Below are 15,776 nucleotides of genomic sequence, written 5' to 3'. Positions count from 1 at the left end.
TCGTCTTGTCCTGTGGTTGTTGCTTGGGAGAAAAGATGGAATTTTTGCTCATCTTTGGGAACACAAAGAACTAACTGTCATCCAGGCCTTTTTTTTTCCTCATACTGACAGCTCAAATAAAGTCATTTTATTTAGCACTAGACCATTGACATCCAAAAAAAAAAAACAACTAAGGGCTAAGAAATCATTGTAATAAGTACTTTTACAATAGATTTTGCTTCTTCTCTCTCTCTTCCCTTTCCTTGAAAACAGGTAAAAGAGTGTTTGGAGACATCACACGTTATTTATATGCATTATTATTTTATGGAATTTTTCAAGGTGTTAATTGAAAGTTTTAATGAATGTTAATCATCTGTCATTTTCATTGGCAATCTCTTCTCTGCCATATGCTTAACTTTTACACCTGTACAGATTTTCCAACCAGTTCTTTTAAATTGTTTTACTTTTCTAGTGTAGTATTAGTATTAATATTTAGGAAACAAGCCAGCTGCAACCAAGACTGCAATTGTCTGCAGTTTATTTACTCCGTATAATCCCTAGTTCTGGTGAACTACAGGAATACATCACCGCCACACCAGCACTAGTTTGAAAATATTTCTAGTAATTCAGTACGTAATGGTGATGTTGGACAGATAGCCATGAAGACAAAAATACTACACTGCAGGGCAGGTATAGCATTCATAACCTCTGCGTAAGCCTCCCAATATGCTGTCCTAATTTTTGCTCCTCGCCTTCCTCCTGACTCTCACTTCTACATCAACAACTGGCAGTCGATGAAAACTCCAGCAGTCATGTTTCAGCTCTGTTCTTTTTAAGTAATGTGGAGATTTGTTTCTGAAGGGACTGGGCTGAGGAAGTGCAAGCATGCAAGTTATGAGTTCTATTTTTGACTTGACTGCAAATATTCTGTGTGAACCAAGTCACCCTCAGCACGCATGGCACACATTTAAAATGGCCATACCTACCAGGCTCCTCAGCTTTTACCCTTTTCAACAGGGCTCTCAAGCCCCTTTTCAATAAAGAGGGATGATTTTCAAAAGAGGACTACAACTCCTCTTCTTGAACATTTTTATCAACGATAATATAATATGAATATTTATTATCAAGATTTAGCATTAAAATAACACTGACATGAATGAATTTAGCTCTGTTCTCCCATCTTTGCTTTTTCCTCTGTTGCTACAAAAACAGTTTGAACATTAAGATGCAGCACTAAGAACAGAGCAGCACCACTGTTGTAAAACTAGCAAAAGTGAGGAAACAGTGCAAAGCGAGTTCGGGGTTTTAAAATCAGGAACAAATAGCAAGGCAGGCTACTGTATGTCTTGTTAATTGGTCTGAGGATGAGAAGCAACAGAGGTAAAGGAACAGCCTGGCAACAAGTTCCAGCATGAATTCAAGCTTCACCAGCAATCACCAGAAAACAAAACAGCCATTTGGTGGTATTATTCCTAGGAGAAACTTGTATATGCACACCACAAACATCAGAAAATGTTACGGAAACTCAGAACATAGAAGATGATGCCTTGTCCACACTGGGAGGTAAACAGTCCTGGCTGATTATGGCCATGGCTGATTTCTGAAGCTGTTGTAAGGAAGGAGACAGCAAAAAAGAGAAAGGTCTCTGCTCCTTGACCTCCTGACCATACAAAAAATGAAGCAATGACCAGTGATGAACAGTGCACTTTTCAAAGACACGGGTCTTCAGAACCAGTCAAAGCTGCTAAGCAATGCTCAGTACAGAAATTTGTGCAAATCTCCTCTTCAACAAAATTTTGGGAAAAAAAAAAAAAAATTCTTTTGATAATTCTACCTAAGTAGAAAGAAAAATCTGATAATGCCATCTTCCCTAAAATGCAATACAATGTTCTCAGCATTCCCATGCTCCCAACTCTACTATACGGGGACCATGGATGTAAGAGACACAGTCTCACCTTTTTTTCTTTGGATATTATGCATCCCATGAAGCACCACAAGGTGAAATATCTTTTGTGTGTGGGAGGAGCACAAAACCTAAGAGTCTTCATGGCTCCTTTTAATCATGTATTCCAGGAAGCTCTGGGGTTGCAAATACCCATGAACTTTTTCTATTGTCTTGGAATCCCTGGTGTTTTCCTTAAAGCCTGAACTCTTGTGATCATATGAATATCTCAGCTTCTTTTCTAAAGCACTGAATCTTATTGTTGCAAAGTTATAGATCCTGAACAGAAAACCAGGGCTAATAAAAGAGAAATCAGATTTTACTATTTTTAAAACCCTATGATGTGTGAGTGTTCTGAGAGTAGATTTTTTAACGCTAGGGATGGACAGAAATACTATGCAGATGATTTTGGACAAAGGACAGACAATGCCAAGAGAACAAAGCACAGAACAATGTCAGCTAACTGGAAAGTCTGTCTTTCCTACTGAAGAGCCGAGTCAGAAGTAAAAACACAACCTTTCCATCTGTACAATGGAATAACAATATGGTAGGTAACACACTAAAACACCCTTAAAATCTATCCATTCAAATCACTACTTGTATAGTATAATTATTAATAATGGTAACACAGTACTTGAGGATTCTTGAGTTACAACCTGGTATAGAGGTACTCTGTTAGGCAAGGTACTATCATGAAGGCACAGAGATTAGTAGAGGAAAAGAAAATTCTGCTCATCTTACCATCCCTTGTGAGTCCAGCTAATGTACAGTGCTCATTTCTTATGTACCCTAGTTCCTATTTAAACAGCTGTTCATTGAAGAAAGACTGTTTAAAATCATTTAGAAAGATAAAACTACCTATTGCAAATATTAAATAAAACTGCTAGGAGTTTCCTAGAAATTTTGCAAAACAGTAGGTAGCAAGTTCTTTATTTTCCACATCATAAGCCTAATAACACTAACAAAAACATACTCATTGCACTACTGCACATTTTACAGTATGAATTTAGATTGCTCAAGAGAAAAGTACAAGGAGCAGAATCACAGAATGCTCTGGAGACTGTGGTGTCATACACACAGAGTTGTAGCCTGAACTGAGATGGACTAAAAGGCATGTTCTACTCACTCTCCAGAAGCAGCTTTCACAGCATCAGAAATGGCAATGAACTTACATTTGCTGATATGCAGATGGTATTCATGAGAACAATAAAAAAAAAATGCCAGTTCAGCTTATATATAGCATATTTGCCAATCTGAAAGGGGTATTTTTTCAAGCGTTACTTCTGTTCCTGTTTCCTTGATTTGCAATAGGAAAAAATGTTGTCGCTGGTCTCAGACTTTGATGTCCAGCTAATGAGATGGACCGACAACGTAAGTGTTGTAAGTAAGCACCAGAAACCAAAGTAATAATCTTTATTTATTTATTTATTTATTGCATGCATTAGTTTGGGTTTTATGCTGGAGCTTTCCGGGTGCAGCAAGAAGGAAAGGGTGCAGCAGACAAGTGCCAGGGCAGCAGCAGGAGCTGGGGAGGAGATGGAACAGGAGAAAACATGGAAGAAGAGCTCAGAATTCAAGGGAGGTAACAAAAAACTTCAGCACTAGGCTAAGGGAAAACTGAATCTCAATTTCCTAACTGCTGTCTTTCTTTCCTGTCCCTGCCCCATGCATGCAACAGCAACTAAGATGGAAAGGCTTTGCCCTACTGGACAGAAAACTGCCTTACGGTGGTTCCATCAGTGTTTGCTCTCAAAGCAGTACAGCTGCTGCTGCCTCTGCAATGACTACTCTCACTTTGTATCGCCATACCCCGAGTAGGATTCCACTCTACCACATCTTGTATAAGAGAAAACAAGAAATGTTTCGCTTCTATGCTTCAGACTTAAACATCTTGAACTGTCAATTGCTATGTAAGCAAAACGAACAAGTAACAGCAATGGCATGCTGCAAAACACATACATTTATAAACAAATTTAAAATTCTCAATTCAATTGTGAAAACTTCTGATCCAAAACCGGTCATCTCTTTTGAACAAAAAGGCAATGAAATGTGTATACTTAAGATGTTATTTCACCAAGAGCTCGACAGCCACTTTTGGACTGAAAGATAACATGTTCCCAGCAAACTCTCTATTGTTTCTTCAGGGAATGTATGCACGAATGCTGCCTAAAGGTAAACAGGAAGAACTACTGGAAAAAAGTAAATATAAATAGTCCTTAAGATTTTGAAATCGTTTCATACCAACTTCCTGACTGTACTTTGCCAAAACGCTCACCTGTGTTTAGCCTATGATGAAAAACCATTTCAATCTTACATGACAGCGCGACTGCTTGTTTTAATTATTTTGATAAGCATTGGCTTTTTATCAAGCATTACAACATTTGGATAAAAGAATTTACACAAAAAGTCACTTGATGTCCTTCGTTACTCTGTATTTAGGGTTGAGAAACTACTTTTGCCATTGCAGGCCAGGATCCTAAGACAAAGACATCACCATCTACTTTTAATTTATTATTATTTTTTGTCATCTGCAGAACTGTAGCACTTCCATGAAAAAGAAAAGGGATCAAAGGCTTACATTATAATTCCTACTTCTCCCTGACTTCACTCTTTGGACCTATAAGAAATCCAGTGTTCCTGCAAGAACAGTATCTCCCAAAGGAACAACCTCTATCAGCAGTGACAGGGCACTGAGAGAATAAATCTAAGTAGACAGTTACTACAGGAGACTTTAAGGAGTACAATTTCTATTATTTCTGTGCAATAGATGGGGAAACTAAGGCAGATATATGCTAAGGAACATATCTGGGCTACTCAGTGCATCTGTGGTAAAGCTGAGACCAGACCAATAACCATGATGTAACAGCAGCCGAAGAAAAGAGAAGAGCTCCAACAATACAGATGACAGGAAGAGAATTAATTTTCTGATGTGGTGTTTTGTTGACTCTTTTGTCTTGTCATGTACAGCAGAAATAATGTTTGTAGGATTAGAGTAAACTCACAGCAAATGACACTTACTATTAAGCACCTCAGCTTCAATTTGGTGTTTCATCACCCGCCAACCTTCTACATCAAAAATGGTATTTGTATGTATTCAAAACAACAACAACAAAAAAATACAAAGTATCAGCCCAGAATTTAAAACACCTCTTAAATATGTTAGAAAAGTACATTTAAAATGTCACTGAAGCTAAAGAGAGGAAAAAAACTGCCCATTGCTGATATGCAATAATTAATTTTCATTAGGGTTCTTATTATGCATTAGTTTTTATGGAGTGACAAAACACAACTGCATGCTATTGTTTAAACACATTTTCTGCATATTCCAGAAGAGTAAAGGCTGCAAATATGTGTAAAGGATAATACACAAAATGTAGCTAAATATATTCTATATTATGGATCCATAATACAGAATGCAAATGATTCTGACTAAGCATTCACAGGAGACAGTCTTTAGGGTGCATGCTGTGAATGTATATTATGAATAATGCATAAAACTTGGCTAAATCTTAATGAGTCCATTGACATCCTATGAGGTCCACAGGAGCCTCAGATCCCAAAGCATGTCAGTGGCATATTGCTCTCCCTCCCCCACTTCAATAAAAAAAAAACAACAACAACAACAACAACAAAAAACACTTTAAACAAAGGAAATTAAAAAGAAAAACCCTTAGCTCTGATTTAACTCCCTTATGACAGGAAATTCAGAGACGGTCACGATCTCTGACTCCTTTCACCCTATTACACCTACATGCCCTACATTAAACTAGTGCTCTGTGTGATGTTTCCAGACTCTTGCATCAGGTGTGGGACACAATTTTACGCCACTTTCCCAAATCAATATACGGGGCTTCTTTGCACACCGAGGAAAGGGGATAAGAGGTGACAAGCATCCCAGTTATATTTTGTCCCCATTCTACTCTCCTAATCCCCAGATGCTTAAAGTGCAATAATTAACGTATAAGGAAACTGCAGAACACATGGGGGGAAAAACACACATACAGTTTACTAGTCACAGCAATGCCACAGAAATGCACATGCTAGAGGACATTGGCAATGGGTGCAATTGTGAGGACCAAAGAATGTGACCCAAGAGAAGCGCCTGGTATTTATAGCTTGTAAGTATAAAAATGCAGTACGAAAAAATTTCCACATCCTGATTGAAAATGTAAGGTTGTACCATTCTGAGCGTACAAGTATACCATATTCACTAGGAAAAAAAAAAGTGTTGGCATCGAGCCCCAGCTCCACTTAGAAGTGTGAAGATAGTTTTTGTGTGTCATGCGCTTGGAAATAAATTAGTAGATTTTTCCTGTGGTACAAATATGAAGAAAAATAACTGATTAAGTTCTTGTTTATTTAGGGTTATAAGTCTTCGAAACTGTACAAATGGCAATTAATTAATTCTTGCAACACCCATGTGCGATGGTAAGTCTGTACATCCTTAAACACATGAAAACTGAGGAAGAAGGGGTCAAGAGACTTGCCCAGCACGCCAAAGCACTTCAGCAGCAGACCGGGGCTGCAGCTTGCACACTCCATGCTCTCCGCCATGCACTCAATCCGCTACACTTGGGGTGGCGAGCACTGGTTTTCTTAAGGACCACTTCTGTGCTCAGCCAGGCACCTGCGGGCCAAAGCCAATACAGCCCCTGCACATACAGTACTGAAACCAACTGGATAAAGCCCACCAGGCAGGTGAAGTGTTCTGCCTGTACCCACTAGCTGGCAAACCAGCTCCAAAACTTTAGCACCTGAATCTGTCAGACTAAAACAAAGCAGAGCACTGGGAACTCCTTCCTTCCAGAAATTGACCGAAGATGGTGGCTTCCCTGCTGGGAACTGCCCTCCTGCCAAAGCAGGACGTCAAGGAGAGGAGAAGGGGACAGACATGGGTGGGCTGGGCTGGAGCCAGGCTGCAAGGTAAGACCTCCTCTAACCCAGGAGCATCTACACTGGCAGGAGGATGTAACAAAAGTTTGATGTAACAAAATTTTGTACAAAAAAAAAAAAAAAAAAAAAAAGCAACTGCCAGGAAATTCTGAAACACAAGCATTTTTTAGGTTTTGTTAAAATCTTCCTTCTCCTCCCACATGCCTTTCCAATGGAAAATCAATACTAAGGGAGGCAGAAACTACCTGGTGTTCAGTAAGCATTTCTGATTAAAAAAAAAAAAATCTTCTTTAAATCTAGCTTTTGTTTTCCTTGTTTCTACTTCTTACAGCAAAGAAAAAAAAAATCCAAACATAACTTTTGGTATGTGAAAATATTCAACAAACAAATTCTTGAGGAAAGCAACTGATGAAAACAGTTCAATTGGATCTGCAGTAGAATCTGGCATGAAATGTACACAGAGAGAGCAGGGACACATGCATGCCGATCTTTGAATGTAGCTGTCTGCATGCTGAAGCATGAATACACAACCTCGTCTTACTCCATAACAATATTCTTTTCTTTTAATGACAGGTGACATTTTTGTGCAGTTACAAAATACAACCTTTTTTTTTTTTTTTTTTTTTTTTCTTGTTGATGTGTAAATTTGCCTCCTATATGAAGACACACACACAGAGATATATTCTAAAAAGAACAAGGGTCAGGCTTTCACAGGAACAATACTATCAAACTGTTTTACCTTTGCGACCCATCCTGCTACTATTTATACTTACTGCTAGAGATATCAGCAATTGTTTCTTTGCCCCCTCACCCCTCCCGGACACCAGGAGAATAACAGAGAACGAAGTCTCTCGGTAGCACTTTCCTTCTCAGCGGGAAGCTCAAGCGTTTGTGATATCCATTTTGATACAAACCTAAATTAGGCCTCTGGAAATAGGTAATGCATAAAAAGAAGCATTTTTGTGCCACACGATTATTATTATAGGTTACTGTTAACCCTTGGGAGATGGAGGTGAGTCCTGCAGCTCCCCACTGGGCTGAGTATTTGCTGAGAAATCACAAGCGTTGCCTAAGCAGATATTTCAGGTGTGCTCCATGATAAAGAGAACGATCCTGTTGACCCATCATATTCTGATAGCTAGTTTGAGTGTAAAAGCATTGCCAGTTAAACAAAAAGGATCAGCACAGCATGCATATGCTGCAACCCTCTTGTGCTAGGCTAAGATTTAAAATGGGCTGGATACAAGGACAACTGTGGAATTACTAAAGGCAGATATCAAAAAAAAAAAAAATCAGGATTATATCTGGGAACTTCCCACAACATGTTCTGTCTCTTAGCCCCCTAAAATTCTCTTGTATTGTTAAGTCTCCACTTGGTCACATATTAGTGAAAAAAACAAACAAACAAACAAAAAAAAAAGCACACAAAGTTTAAAAAAGAAAAATAATACCAAAACCTTTAGTAGTTTGCAAGTTCTAAATCACTGCGAATGAAAGTACTGAGGCTGGAAACCTGCCTGATTTTATCCTAGCTTTACGATTGTGAATCATAGTTGTACAAATCAAAAATGAACTTTTTTCTTCAGAACTATCATCCCTGAAGTTAGAAGAATCGGCCCAGAATTCAGATTCAGCGAACCACACTACCTAAAGTACTAAAGCTACAACACCTCCTGTTGTGATAGAAGTCAGCCCAGCATTACTCATTGCTTGACTTACTTCCTTAGCAAAACGAGCCATACCGCAAATTCAATCTGTTATCTGCCTACACAATTTAATTCAAGATCAGTTTATCCTAAGCACTTCTTTTTCCTTCAAACATGCAGACTTCAAAGGGCTACAAACTGTGATCTTAAATGCAAAAGCAACTGCATGTCAGTAAGTTTTCCCTAAACTGAAATAAATATTTTACTAAACTATGGTCACTACTTGTTAAGCCTGAGAAAAGTGAGAACCTTGCTGTAACCTGGAAGACAAATCGGACCTCAGATCCTCACATGTCCTCCCATGCAAATCCCCACATACCGCACACCTGCGTGGACACAGAGGGGAAACATTCCAGTAACTGCACGTGCTAGCAAGGCCGACTGAGGTTCTCCTAATATATTTTAACCTTTATAGCACCTCACCTGAAAAAGCCACACACCAAACAGCCACTACACACCAAAGAGGAAGCCCTGTGGGATAGGTGTCATTTAGCAGGCCGGTCTGACAACTGTACTGATGGCCAGAGCGTAAACCCTTGCGCCCACATGTAGGCAACCATTCCCACAAACATCCTCATATCAACAGCACAGTTTGCAGGAGCTACAGCTTGCTAACAGGAATAAGGAGCTTTCCGTTTGGCCTAAAGATTTGCCTATGGCCATGCAGAGGTGTGAGGGACAAAAAGGCAGAAGTCCCCACTGCTGCTTCTCCACTCCAGCCATTAGGTTTGGCATTGCTTTTCCTAGACAGCCCTCTTTGTTTTAGCTCTTCAGACATCTGTGCATTGCATTTGCCATGTTGTGCAAGCACGACTATTTCCTAAGAGATAAACAGAGATCACCAAGCTCACAACGCCTGACACAAACAGAATTCAGATTCAAGCTTTCCTAGGTAGCTCAGACCCCGTCTTTTTCACTTCCAGATTTAAAGGGACCTCTGTAAGACATGAAGGGAAAAAAGAAGGAGATAATCGTCATAAAGGAATGGAAATGAAAAACCTCCCTTTCTCTCCCGAGCACTTTTTTGAAAACAGCTATTTGAATCATTCCTGCTTATAGACAGCCCCATTTCTGCAGCAATGGAAAAGCAATACAAGCTTTTTGTCATTTGATCCCCCCAAACATTTTGTAATTTCATGTGAGCAGGCTCCTGACTGGGCTCTTAGACAAAAGTTTGCCCACATGCCTTTTAAAGTACATACCTGATTTCGTCTTTGTCTGCTTAGTTCCTTTTGCAGCTGCATTGCCACGAAAATGTTCCTATACCCACTTTCCCCTGTCGTTTCTATGGTCTGCTCAGAAGTGGATTCATTGCTGGTTTTCGGCAGTTACATTTCTTCCTCAATTGATGCTTCTTTTTATTTATTCTGAAGTTTCCAATGTAAAACAAACAAGAATACCACCTCTCTAAAATTACTACTATCCCACTGTCCTCCAATGTAACATTAACAAGAGGCAATATTCTCTAAAGCTATGAAGCATATACTGCCCTAAATTACATTGCAGTTGCTGCCCTGAGCTCGCACATTTTTGAATAGGAAGGCTCCCAGGGATCTCTCTCTCTGTTCTGACTGCATTTACTGCTTTAAAATATTTTTAACCCAGACACTGAAGTGCCAGCCTAGCAGCCCTTCATGCTAATCCTAGCCTGGGTGGCTGTTCTTAAGGGAAAGCATTCAAAAATTGTAGCAGTGCATCAACTTTGACCCTTTTCACTTAAAACATGAGACTTTTTTTTTAAGGGAAAAAAAAAATTAGATTCCAGAGGGAATCACTGAACTCTGACCTGCTTAAAATTAGTTTTGTTTTAGTGCCTGCGTGGTGACTCAACAGGCCAATTTTCCAGACACTTAAGACTTTTCTGCTCCTGAAGATTCCAGTTCAAGTCCTGGACTCGCTCGCTGGGGTCGGATCAGAACACTTTGTTCCATGGCTTCAAGCAACGAATTCCCAAATCGCCCTACTCTTGCCAGATGCTGGCATGCTTGGTAATAAGTAGGGCTGTAACCAAGCTAATTATTTTTTCTAATCTGTGAAGAGGTTTGCTTGCAATACATATGTTAGACCGAAAGAATTTCCCTTCAAAATTCAGCAGTCAAGAAATGTTTATATGGCTCTGATAAACATTTCATGATAAGCCAGATTCTTTCGGGGGGGAGGGGGAAGATGTGTACTTTGGTCTTAACAGTGCTGCAAATAATTCTCAAATAGGGTCTGGCTGAGAGTATCCATCTCACTGGGAGTAGCTGATTCGATTTTTTTTAATCTGTCACAGGCATTATGAACGCTAAATGAGTCACCATAGACTCCTATGCTGCAAAAAATAGCATCGCAATGCTTCATTTGCTCTTCAACAGGACTGCAAGTATGGTGTCTGGTATCCAAAAGCCTTGTCAGTTAACAAATTTAAAAAATCCCAGGAAATGAAATCCCAACACAGTCTCAGCCCAAATTCCTGCAGTAAGTTAACACTGTCCAGCAAAGTAAAGCTGACCTAGGAACAATAATTGTCTTCAGTCAGAGCACAACTGTTCAATTTAACCTTGTCCTCAATGCTATTGCATGTATTTCATACATATCATCAAAGGATCTCAAACTATTTAACAAACAACCTCAGAAATGTCCTGTAAAGTGAGAGAGTACTATTATCTCCATTTACAGGTAGCGAGGAATTAAAGAAAAAATGTTGCTACAAAACTTTGGCCACAAGGCAATAAAGAGCCAGACCCAGAAACAGAACCAAGGTGCTGGTCCATATTAAATGGCATCTGTTACATTTCTATCCCTGCTTCACAGTGATTATGGAAAGAAAAGCTTTGCCAACATCTATAATCACTTATTTGACAGCTGCTAACCCAATGAACATGAAAGCAATTTATACACAGTGCCCTAATCTTCCTGAATTTGATCATGTATGAACACAGCCCTTGTACTTGTTCCAGTATCATTTTGGGTTTTTCTCAGTAAGAATGTAGTTTTCTTCCTTTTTCAGAAAGAAAACAAGCCACTAAAAGACAGAGTTTTAACACAGAGCCATCAATATGCTGTTCTTACAAATACAAAAAATGTAAAACAGTAATAACACAAACAGTGATGCATACTGTTCTGTGTCAACAAAATGACTTTGTCTTATGCCCAGAAAGCTATCTTTCAGCCTCTACAAGAAAACTCCCAAGACAGACAGGCCTGGCCTTACACCCTAAAAGATAACCAGTCAGGGCAACCAAGGAGAAAGGAAATTCCAAACAGAAAATAACATCGCTTTCTGAGCATCCTCCACATCTTCAACGTCAAGATCCACATGCCTCTGGTAATCGCAGTTGCCACAGGACCTTGAAAACATGCAGCTAGGTTAAAAGCTGTGAGCCTACTGCACTAAAAGCAAACCTGCAGAAATGTATTAAATGGTAGTGTCAAATGTGAAGAATTTCCAGCAACAAGCAGGGTAATACCATTGCTCAGTAGTCCATGACAGATGGCTGACAGTGTGGTTTCTCTGGCTGAGAAAACCTACCAGAGAACCTCTGGAGTATCTCCACCAGCGAGCCTGCTGAGGGTGGAACAAGAGTATGCTATTACGAATTACCACCCTGCCTTCACAAAGGAAAACTGTCACTGGATTTAAACAATGTGAGATAACTAGGTTGCTCATCACCTGGAAAAATTATGTTGCTCAGAGCTTTTTGGATACAATGGCAAAGGTGAAGAAGGCTTTCTTCACCTCCTACGCAGCCTGGGCTCAAGTCTGCAAAAAAATATTTGAGCCGCAGTCAGACTCTATGTCAGACTTTTGCCAGCTGAGCTCCCTCTCACTTCCTCAGTTTCAGGTCATCTGAATACCTTGACAACCTGTGAGGATAAATCAAGCACAGAAGGTGTTTAGGAACTAAACATACACGTCCACGTCAGGTGTTTCTATAAAACCTACATGAATTTATATCAAAGTATCCCAAATTCCAAATCCTTGAAAATGTATTACACTGTTTGGAAATGGTGGGCAGTGACTTAAAACACAGCCACACTGGTTATAAGAAATAAAATGAGATGGAGTGAATCTAGGAGGAAAGCGGGGGAAAATGAACATACTGACATTTTTTCTCCTGGAAGGCCGATAAGTTATGTGCATCTTCCATTCACTGGTGCTCATCTGATCATGGTCCACCCTTTAAGTACCTCTGATCTTAAAAAAGGAAGCTGCACAGCAACATATTAATACCAGAAATTGTTGATCTCAAGGCCAGAAGGGATTACCATCATGATCTCCCAGTCAAGCCTCCTGCCTGACAGAAGCCACAGAGCTTCACCCAGCAACTGCTGCAACACATCCGTACCTTCAGATATAGCATAAATACAGCCAGGAACCCACACAATGCCCATGCTGGGGTGTAGCCTCCGGTCCTCATCTCGTAGTGAGCCCATTTGTGTCTGCAGACATTCTGACCTCCCGCCTGCCCGTCCTCCCTCAGCCGCAGCTGCTCAGGACCAAGGTACTGGCAGCCAGGTGAGCAGACTGGTGGCCTAGCACTGTTACCACAGATGACATCTGGCTCTGCCACCAGAGAGAATGCACTGTATCGTTATTTGGAAACTGCTCGTGGTGACTGATTTTTAAGAAATTATTTACACCAACTCTTTGATCCTTCTTAGCACTAGCAAAACTGAAGCTCCGATTCGGTGGAGGACGTAGAGCGTGTGCCAAATTTTAAGCACAGAAGGAGGCCCGTTGGCTACAGCGGGACTCCAGTGCTTAAAGTCAGGCACATACATAACCACGTCAGGGCCAAAATCCTTGAACAGCCATAAAAATGCATCCAAGGCCTGCGCTTTGCTTCTGGAAACTTTATTCTCACTTTACATATAGTCAAAACCTGACAAGAGCTCACTGTCGGATTATGCAGGAAATCTGCAAGTTTCACCAAGGTGTGATCTTATGCTTTTTCACACATTATTGTATCATGCCGCGCCAGAACACTAACGTATGCACAGTTCTAAAATAGCTTGCATTATTACAGCATAGCATTGAGAACTGTACTGAAAATCCAGCAAGCAGACCTCCAGAGATTTGCTCCTCAGTCACTTGCAAACTGATAAGGGGTCACAATTGCCCTTCTTACCAAGAAGGAAAAAAAAAGAAGAAATAAACCAACACCAACTCAGTATTCCAAAGCCTTTTTCCCCATTTCTCTCTCTTTTAGATGAAACTGTCAATTGTCAGATTTGTCTTTGGTCATGTTGGGGTGGGAGAGTGGGATTTAATAACATTTAACTGACTTGCTATCAAGAAGGAAACATATTTTTCTTCTCTCAAATTTGAAACCGACACTTTCTTTTTTTTTTTTTTTTTTCCGTTGGCCTACTTTCTTTTAAGTTGCTTTCAATTATTTATGAAAATGCAATAATGCATTACTTTGCTGTGCAAATGTTTAGAAGAAGGAGATAGTGTCTTTCAAGTGAAAAAAACACACATGCTTATATAGGGGTTTATTTAAAAGCACTTTGCAGGTGATACTTTATAAAAAGCAACACACTTTCATTTCCCCCCACAGGCATGCCCATTTTCTTTAAAGGGTGTATTTCATTCAATTAAAAAATGTCCGCAGCTCCACAGAAACACCCCGCTTGTTCTCCAAAGCAGGAGACGGTGAAGAAAGCTGGAAGAAACAAAAGCTCCAAATGGGAAACTGCGCAGGGCGCTGAACCGAATCCTATTAAGACACTGAAAAGACTCAACACTTTCTGAATAGCAAAAAGAGGGCAAAATCTCATACCTCTAGATAAAGGAAATTAATAGCAAAACTCCCAGCATTTTACTCAGATTTAAAAAAATTTTTTTTTTTTTGAAACAGTTTTTTTTTTTTTTTTTTTTTTTTTTTTTAAACAGCTGTGTTCCCAAGCCCATTAAACACCAGTGAAGATTGACTGCTGAACTTCCTTCCGCTCCTCTGGAAGTCCCACGTGGACTCAAGCGGATGTACCTTTGGAAGGGTCACCACCTCTGGGTTTTAGCATCAACGGATAAAATAAATGGCAAAGTCTGTTCTGATGGCAGTGGGCACAGAACCAGGCCCATAATGCTCATCTCCCATGTCTTACACTTCACTTTCACATTGGCAAACACTGGCCTAGCAGGAGGAGTCATCCCTGTTACACTCAACAGTGAGATGGAAGTTCTTGCTCTGCAATATATATCGGCAGAGGGAGCCATGAAGGACTGGTCTCCCTAGGTTAAAGCTAGCTTTTGGATGTACCTTATAAATATTCATATTATCGTCCCGGTATCAAACCAGGAAGACCAAAAAGCATTAAAAAACAAACACAGATATATTTAATAGCAACGTAACACAAACTGAAATACAATCAGAGAAAGATGACACACCAGAACAAACCAAAAGCTTGCTGGAGAGGTTGTGGCACCTCCATCCCTGAAGGTTTTTAAGCCTCAGCTACACAAAGCCCTGTCTGGCCTGATCTGCTGCTGGCACGAATCCTGCTCTATTACAGTGGCCACACCAGGTTGCCACCTGAGGTCCAACCTGACCAACATCCCTAGTGTTATGAAAGAAAACAAAACTGTGCAAAGAATTACAAGAACCAATCTCTGCTACTAGCAACAACTAAACTGCCTTCAACACCATTTCTCACAACAGCAGTCATCCATGTAAATTTTGCAGTCTTTGGAGCTTTTGAAGAACTCCTCTAACAAACACTTGACATAGTCCACAGGTTTTCAAAACAGGCAAGTAAAGTTTCAGAAGGCAGGTAACTCAGGAAAACAACTTTTTTCTTTTTTCCCTTCAGCAGGGTGACTTCTGTACCTGAACCACCCTGAAGGTCAACAGGGCACTGTCCATGCTACCTTCAAAAGCAGGACTTTGGCTGCATTGAAATCTCGCTTTCCTAACTGAGCACTGGGCTTATGCAAATACTCACATTTTGCTGAATTTAAATGAACTAAGTCACATTCCTGAAATTAAGCCCACACTTACATATTGATCTTCAACAGGGCAACAGAATACACTTCTCCATTCTGAGTGAATTATCAGTGAATCGTGAAGACACAAAGACACAGAGACACAGAGACACAGAGCACCTTAGGCTTAGAAGGAGCAAAACTTAAGGGTTGTGATAAAGCTAATTTCAAGAAGCTGTATGGTTATACAAGTAAATATTTTCCTTCTTCTTATACATAAAAACACAGAGTTTAAAACTAAGGAAAGCAATTAAAAATATACTGTATGGATTCCTAAAACTTTGCA

Source organism: Aythya marila (assembly GCF_965140915.1).
Source record: "Aythya marila genome assembly, chromosome: 1".
In the NCBI taxonomy this organism is placed as follows: domain Eukaryota; kingdom Metazoa; phylum Chordata; class Aves; order Anseriformes; family Anatidae; genus Aythya; species Aythya marila.
The sequence above is the reverse complement of the archived record's forward strand: the minus strand, read 5'-3'. Positions refer to the sequence as shown.